This window comes from Geospiza fortis, unplaced genomic scaffold (genome assembly GCF_000277835.1).
Source record: "Geospiza fortis unplaced genomic scaffold, GeoFor_1.0 scaffold203, whole genome shotgun sequence".
In the NCBI taxonomy this organism is placed as follows: Eukaryota; Metazoa; Chordata; class Aves; order Passeriformes; family Thraupidae; genus Geospiza; species Geospiza fortis.
Genome location: NW_005054385.1, coordinates 2,513,169 through 2,520,770, shown reverse-complemented (window position 1 = coordinate 2,520,770; position 7,602 = coordinate 2,513,169). Strand labels below are relative to the sequence as shown.

General features: G+C 41.4%; 1 long non-coding RNA gene across 1 annotated transcript in view; it reads left to right on the top strand.

The window, feature by feature from the left end:
* The window catches only part of LOC115948366, a 59,865-nt gene that overhangs the window by 850 nt on the left and 51,413 nt on the right, over window positions 1–7,602 (top strand). The window lies entirely within an intron of this gene.

Genomic DNA, 7,602 nt, shown 5'->3' with positions numbered 1-7,602 from the left:
TATTATGCCAGGAGTAAAATATAGGCAGGATTGAGCCCCATTTTAGCTATAACTTTTGTTTTCACATTTAGTAGAGTATTTGAATTGAGCCATGAGCTCAGCTGGTGCAGACCTTGGAGGAACGTGTCTAGTGACACCTGGTGAGGAAGGGGCCTGGCTGTTTAGGATCCACCATCATCCTGGCATACAGAAACTGCCAGCTCATCTTTTAGCATGTCACAGGCATCGTGTCAAAAGGCCTGTGTTTCTGTGGGCACTGCCAGTCGGACAGCCCCATACAGCCTGCTCTTGTTCAAGTGACACCCAGCTCTTCTTCTTCCCCATGGCTGAGATGTTGATGCAGCTGTGCCAGTCCCAGACGGATGGCACGGCCCGTGCCGGGGACCACACACCTGGAGGTCTGAAGGGAAACAGAAGATGGTAGAGCCCACATGGATTTGAGTTCTCTTCCCCAGTTCCCCCAGAGATCAACAGATGCTTCATTTTTCTGTAGCTGGCACGGGTTACAGATTTCTTTGTAGTGTAACAGGAATGGCTGCTGCTGCTTCTGCTGCTGCTGCTGTTCCAAGATATTTTTCTTAAGTCCATTACTCTGCTGATAGGTCAAGGGAAATTTAAAATAACCATATTTAAAATAAATAGATTAGGGATTTTTCTCTCTAAAATATTAACTGTAAAAGAACAAATGATATCATTTGTTAGGGGAAGGGGATTAGCTATAACCATTTAATTTTCATGCAGTGGAAAGCAGATGAATTTTTTTAAACTGGTTCTCAGTTTTCTATCAACATAGGCATTGCCATATCTGAAGTAGAAACACTAGGAATGTTCCCCCAGAGGCAAATCTCACCACGGCCGGTGATTTGGGACTCCTTTATGGCAGAACTGTACTGCAGAGCTGCATAGCTCTGTGCTATGCTGCAGTGCATAGCTCTGAAACACTTATGTCTCCACATTAATGAAAAAAAAGTTTACATTATTGCTGTTTCTTCCAATTGCTATGTAACAGAATACCAGACAACAGTCATTTCCACATGATGTCCTGAAACCTTTCACCAAAGTAGATCAAGTCCTCTGCTTCTTAGTGCCCTGCATCTCACACCAATGAGGCCATTATGGATTTAATATTACCACCTGGTGAATTGCAGCTTTTACAGTAGGTTTATGCTAATAGAAGGCATAATAGAAACCATAATAGAAGGCCTTGAGAGTCTGGACCTCCAGAGTGGACCAGTCTGGACCTTTCTATACATATTTCCTTTTTGGTTTCTATTTCTGGTAATTCATAAAACACAGTAGGCAATGTATGCAGTTAATTAGATTGAAAGAATTTTACTTCAGCATAGAAAATATTCAGCCTTATGTTAAGCATTGGTGTGGGTCCATGAACCAACTTGTTTGCTTAGCACACTGCAGAGCAACAAGTTTTCCATATAAGCTTGTTAGTTGGTTTTTCTCCTATGGACTTGGTCTGCTGCAGATGTTTGTCAGAATGCAGAGAAGTTAATGTCTAGCTTTGCTTCATCAGAATGAGTGACATGACACAAGTTAGGCTTTTCCTGCCTGCCACTGGTTGGCTAAAATAAGTCAGTTCTCAAATGCTGTATGGCCTTTCTCAGAAGAAGAACGAAATGGCATTTCAGTTCACCTTGGTGCTTTATCTGTTTGAACCTGCTGCAGTATCTCTCTGAGATGAGCAGAAGCTTACTCCAGCATTCTGCAATCACACTGGTTGAATGCTAGACTTACAGAAAGAAATCCAGTCACCGCTGGATACTCTACACACTTATTCTCTGTACATTTGCTTCTATTGCCATCGTAAATGAGTTTGCTGGGAGATTTGCTGAGTAAATTCTATGTGTGCATCACTGAATATGTAAAGAAAACAAATCCAAAACCAGAAATATGAACTTTAACACCAGCAAGCTGACTGGTTTTTGAGCATTTGGTTTTATAATTTGCCACCTTGACTTATCATATTTTTAATATATGCTTCTCTGGCACAGAGCAAAGTGTCATAGGAAGAGGAAAAGAAGGAGTCTTCTGTTAGGACATTATTCTAAACCTTAGGGTATGTGAGTTAGCCACTTGTTTTGTCTGCAGCAAATACATAGCCTTTCTGTGCATTCATGTTCTATCTGTAAACTGTGAATAATAGACTTTGCCTCATCTTAGAGTGGTGTTAGGGATGCATGCAAGATTGAGCTGTACTTGGATGCCATGGTTTATCAGGGCAAGAACTATCTAAACACATCTTTAAAATAGAATTTGTGATTCTAAAACCAGAGAAGTTTCAAATGTGCATGTTTTAATGTCATTGAAAAGCTTAAGCTGTGACTTTCAGATCTTGCTGAAGTCCCTAAAATTCACACACTGACTATAGCAAGACTCAGAGCACTGTGCAAATCTGCTTTGAGAAGTAGGAAGACGTGAGACAACTACTAAAAAGTGCAACCTAATCCTCCCTGCTTGGGAGGAAAACAGAAACTCTGTGTACAGGAGAGGTTCTGTGATGACTAGGAGTGATTGGTTTTCTGATCCTTACTCGAGCAGAGGTCACATCACATCTTCCAACTTGGACGTCATGTGTTCTACAGACAGATACTGGTAAAGTTTTCTGCCATGACATACTGCCCTTAACATCTGCCTGAGCCTGAATCACCACAGCATCCCTCTGCTGTCCTACCAGCAAGGGAGCTGAGTGGTGCCCACTCTTAATACTGTAGCAGGATGTCTTCAGCAGGCACACAAGAGGTTAAAAGAGGAAGCCATCTTCTCTCTGGGCTTGCTCCTGTATAGAGCAGACACTGGGTGTTTGTGTCTGCTTGTTTCCTGAAGGGGATTGATGGCTAAAATTTTGGGTGAAAAAGGAAGCATTTTTGTGGCTTTTAAAAATATCTGGCTGCAGGTTGCTCAGAAGTTGGGAATGTAAATAGTCCCCGACTCAGTGGCCTGGGGACAGGTGAGCTGACTTAATTTATCTTATTTTGGATAAATAACGTGTATGGCTCCAAGATTTGTTATAGGGCCCCTCTTCTATGACTGTAGAGAGCTCCAGATGATAGTGACCTAAATATAGACAAGCATTTACAAAACCTAAGTATTTTCTGTCTCTTACCTAGCAATCACAAAGCTGGAAAGTGGGGTTTTGGGTATTGATTGGTGCATCTGGGATATGAATTCACATATGATACAGTGAACATGTGTTATCCATACATCAGGTGAATTAAATACAATCATTGAGGGGCAGCACTAAGGAGAAATTGTCAACTAAAGCAACAACCAGTGAAGGAATTGGAGGAGGTTTCCAGGTTCAAGAGATGTCCAGCCTACAGATTCAAGTGGGGAGCTACTATACTGATTCTTTAGCAGACAAAGCAATGATGATCCCTTTAGCAGTGATGATCCCTTACTTACAAGTGCCCAGCTCAGAGAAGCAGGGACTCAATTAAAGTATCACTGACATTCAATTAGCCACATCAAAGATATCACCTGTCAGGAAAGACCATTCTTGCTTTTTCTATGAGATGATGAATTTGTTGAGCTGAATCCAGCATTACTTAGATGTCATCAGGGGGCTGACCTATACTATGGCAGAACAGTGGTGTTTAAAAATAGCCCCCTCCTGTATCAGTGAGGTCTGCCTTACATGGATTAAGGACTGGCTTTCTGACAGGTCTCAAAAAGTTGCTATTTGTGAGCGAGACTGCTGTTCCTTGAGAGCAAAGGCAGGGGAGAATTTAAAGGAAGCAGTCTTTCAAGATTTGAAGGCATTCCCTAGTTGTAATTTGATGTAAATGGAAATTGCTGATGTGCAGGTAACAAGTGGCAGAGGAGCTGGATATACTACATGAAGAGAGGAAGTTGATTATTTGGTAAACTGGATCTTCCATTTAAAGAAATACATCACACCTGTGTACAGCTGGCATGAAGAGAGGCCAGTATGAGTTTATGCATACAGATTTAGGGTAGTATGGGGCTCGCACCACAGAAGAGGGCTCTGCAGTCCGAGCAACACTGCCTTTGACAAGGAACAAGAAATAGTGTGGGAGGTAATTCAGCAGGGACAAGGAGAGATATCCTTGTCCTGCACAGGAGATTAGTTTCATACCAGTTAAACCTATACCAGGTGAGATTTTAAGAGTCCTCCTAAATGGGAGCTTTGTGCTTTCAGATTTATGTATAGCACTGCACTGATTTTTCAATAGGTGTTTGAGAATACTAATACAATAGCTGTTACTCCACAAAATGAAAATCTGCGACTAGTACATCATATCCAGGATCATTTTACTATAACACTGCTCTACAATTTTTGTGAGTCCTTCCAGAGATCGTTGTCATGAAAATTAGAATGTGAGAAATTACGTGTTGAGAATCACCTAGAAAGATGTGGCAAATTGATTTAATCAACAGCTTGCTATTGCTGTGATGGTTTAATACATTAGTTTCCAATGCCTTCATTTAGGAAGTAATGCTTTTGTCCTTTAAGTTAAGCATGGAATCAAATCCATCTTAATCCAGTTGTCTTCAGACCTAAAGACTGCAGGGAAACACAAAAATGCAGCAAGGTATGGAAAAAATGTCGGCTGTTATTTTTCTCCTTGGAAAATAGGCGAGTGAGAAGAATCTGCAAAAGGAATGAGTGTTGTGGAGAGAGAGGATAAGTAAATACTACTTACATGTTTTGGCACAAGGATTAGTAGGTATCTAAGGAAGGTAATAGTTGTGGACAAAACAAACACAAAAAAAAAAGTTCTCCCTGTAATGAGTTGTTAAGCTGTAGAGCCCAATTCTCCAGGATGTGGTGAATGCTGAAGAGTGCATTTGGGCTTGAGAACAAACCAGGCAAGCTCATGGCAGCAGAATCCATAAAGAACTTTCTCATTAGAAGTTTTTTCAGCTGCAAATTACTGGCAGAGAAGTTTTTTATCTGTTTGCCATGCTCCTAGTTCTGCTTTAAGCACTATGAAGCATGGCCTAGATGTCCTGATGAAGCGCAGCCAACCTGTGTACTCAAACAATTCAAATTCCTGGACTAGCCAAATCTGGAAGTTTTGACACTAAAGAAAGCCCCTGTTGCAATACTTACTTGAATTCAAACTTATTTGAATATTGCTATGTAGTTTAATCCTTTTTCCCTTTCCCATTTCCCCCTCATTATCTTATTTGCTCGTCATATTTATCATAGCTTACTTATCATATTTATGGCTCTGATTAATCACAACCATTCCTCTGCCATCTCATTGCTCAGTGGTCCCAACATCTAATTACCTGAAACAGAAAAAAGTCTTCTGTAGCTCTCCTCTTTTTACATTCTGAGCTAAAAGACTTGAGGGCTAGTGAGACCTTACCATAATTTCAGAGTACTCTGGTGAGGAAGACCTGGCAGAGTTGAATCTGCATCCTGCTGCAAATATTTCCAGGGGTGGGTTTAGCAGGAGTAAATTAGGGGTTAGCACAAACTAAATCTAAATTAGATCTATACTGTGCGGATGACACGGATCTGTGTGATTCCTGTGAACCTCAGTGCAAATCAGCCAGAGGAGAGAAATTACATTTGCATTGCTTTAAAGGATGAGGAGAGGTTTCCCTGCACACAGATCTGCATGCAGCCCTACCCTGGACTGCAGCAATACCATGAGTCAGCTTCATGGCAGACCTTACACAGGGAAATACATGCAAGCAAGATTTGAATCTTGCCTTTACTTCTGGAACGTATAAAGCACTTAGAGGTCATGTGTGAAATGTTAGAATCTTTGCCCATACTAAGACAAAAATCAAGCAAAAATGCCTAAAATACCAGAAAACTAAAATTACCTTCTCAAGTTTTATCTGTATTTTTGCTTTAGGGATGTTTAGATGACAGCAAGAGAAGCAAAAATATGAAGAAAAAAATATTCCTGTCAAAGTATCTGTGAAAACTAGGTAAAAAATTAGAGAAACAGAAACCACTTTGCTCTTGAGAAATTTCTAGACGGTTTCCAGACTTACTTAAACTCAACTGTTTAAATTTAGAATTGTTTCCACAGCACATTCCTAGCCCTTAACACATCACCAACATCTCTTGAGAACAGACAAGAAGCTTGAGATACTGGATTTTACCTTATGCCTTTCAAATTATATTTTTAAAAAGAAGCTGAAAATGGGTGAAAAGGTTTTGTGATTTTTGTTGTTGTTCTTTTGAAGTCTCTGGTTAAATAAAAAAGCTGTGAAAGATCTACATTTTTGGAAGCTATTGAACAGCCCTAGCCTGTAGTGTAACTTTAAGGACAGATTTCCTATACCATGGTATCAGTTAGTCTGAGGTCAGACTGTGGGATTTACATGCCATGCTTAAAGTAATGGGTAGCTGGATAGCTAGGTTGAAGGTGGGATAGGCCTGAAAGGAGTTCCACACCGATATTCAGCCCGTCCTTGAGCAGTCCTGCTCTTTTCAGGAATCACTCCTTGTATCTATCTAACTGCTCCACAAATACTGTTACCTGCTTCACAAATACTGTTTTATTCTTGCACAGAATAAAGCGTATCCTTCTTGTAAAGCAGTCACTAGCAAGATGGTTCATCTGCCAAGTGTATTTGGTAAAGTATTGGACTATGCACCTCTAGTAAATTATTAATTATTACCTTGCCCTCTCTCAAATGGCACAGGAGTATGTGCTGAGCCTGTGTGTGCTGAGGCAGAGGTTGGACTGAAGATGCCTTTCAGAAGCAGGACTTGGAACCAAAGGGATGCTACACCTGCCTCTGGCCCTAATATCCTAGAGCAGAAAAGCATTTTCGGTTGCAAATTCTGATCAGGAAAAGCCACATGGTTGCAAGGGTTAACATCACCCAAAAATTCGGTTGGCGGTGAAATGGGTATGGCCTATTGGCAATTGCTCACCAGACCTGTGTAGTTCTTGACACACAGATGCTTTTTGTTACTTAGCTGACTTCCAGTGAGGTTAGATGCTGGAGGCGTGTAAATCTTTCTTCCTCTTTGCCAGTAAAAACAAATACTCTCTGCATACAAAAAAAGGCCAGCAACCAATGCAGTTTGGAGAACTCTTTTTGGAAGGAGACAGACCTGCCCTCATCTGTGAGTTGCTGCCCCTTCCAGACAGCACACAGCTCAGGCTGTTGATTTAGGCAGTGCTCAGACTGTTTTAATTTGAGCTGCCAGCATAATTTGTCAGGATCCAGAGACAACAGCAGGGTGGGGTTCAGACCCTCTGCAGTTCCTAATAATAGCACTGACTGGCAATCAGCTGGAGATGTGGGACAGCAGAGATGTGTTCAGATATTTCAAACAAATCACAAACCTTGAAAGAAGGCCCTCATTTTACCAGCAGAAGACTAAATAAAAGGTGCTTAACAGTTTTTTGGGGCTATGTCATTGTCAGCTCCTTTGCTTCAGCCATGTTCCTTTGCCATGCAGAATTGCAAGCAGCACTGCAGTAGAGGGAAGTAACCTGGGTAAGTGACGGCTGAGGAGACCCTTTTAAGTGGCTGAATATTGCAGACAGAAATTAGAAGCCAGGTTGCCGTGTGATTTATTGCTGGAGGAGGCAGCGCTGAGCAGCCGGTGGCACTGGCTGGGGGCGCCCCAGCCGCCCGCTTTTT